This window comes from Trichoplusia ni, chromosome 15 (genome assembly GCF_003590095.1).
Source record: "Trichoplusia ni isolate ovarian cell line Hi5 chromosome 15, tn1, whole genome shotgun sequence".
Classification (NCBI taxonomy): domain Eukaryota; kingdom Metazoa; phylum Arthropoda; class Insecta; order Lepidoptera; family Noctuidae; genus Trichoplusia; species Trichoplusia ni.
In genome coordinates, this window is record NC_039492.1 from 3,376,929 (window position 1) to 3,377,869 (window position 941).

Sequence of the window (941 nt, forward strand, 5' to 3'; positions counted from 1 at the left end):
CCCAAATGTAATGACAACTAGATAAGAGCGATTCAATCGCTTTATTTGGACTTTTGACAACTACCCCCTCTTTTGTAATCCATTTAGATTGATACTTTGTTTTTGACAAACGACGTTGATGTCTCTATTCAAAGTAATTTTGGGTTCACAGTCAATATTTTGACATGCAATGGTTGGTTAAATACTCTAGGCCTGTATTAGAGTATGCGTAACATTTCTTGTAGCGTTGACTTGTATTAAAATACGCTACGCTAGCGGTGTCCAGTGAACTATACTGCTAATGATCGATTTTTGATGTTAGTGCCAATATGGCTATTTTTAAAAAGTATTGTCTAGCATATTCTAATAGATATAAAAAAAGATGTCAGGAATGTATGAGTTATACAAAAAATCAACTAATAAGGTGTATTATTACAATTTAAGATAAATTAACGATTTTTTTTTCATTATGGTCTAGGTAACGTAAGTATTTATAACGCTGGTCACCCAAAACACTATTATTAGAAACGAAATCAATATTTTGAAATTCAAAGAAATAATAATCTCGAAACGTCGTTAAATTAATTGAGAAAACAATAGAAAACAGCTGCAAGGTTCTTTAAATAAACACCAAAAGATCAGGTTCCACCGAGATTTGAACTCGGATCGCTGGATTCAGAGTCCAGAGTGCTAACCGTTACACCATGGAACCGATGAGAGAGTAGCCCAAATTAGCCATCTCTTGATGTGGCTCTATATTCTTAAAAGTTTTTTTTTTATTCTGACCATCTCATTTTCACTTGTTAAGCTAATATAAACCTTATGACACGTCGTTCTGGCGCATTTTTATTTAACACTAACTGAAACTTGAAATATTTTTTTCAATCTCTATCATTTTAGAATTTGGAACGAAGTGGATCATAGTTTCTAATCATTTCTTTTTTTTATGAAACAAATTCAAT

At 31.9% G+C, this 941-nt stretch overlaps 1 non-coding gene across 1 annotated transcript; it reads right to left on the minus strand.

Moving 5' to 3' along the window:
* Nucleotides 1-619: 619 nt before the first annotated feature.
* Nucleotides 620-691, minus strand: Trnaq-cug. Its single transcript has one exon. It is a non-coding gene; the product is annotated as a tRNA-Gln (tRNA).
* Nucleotides 692-941: the final 250 nt, after the last annotated feature.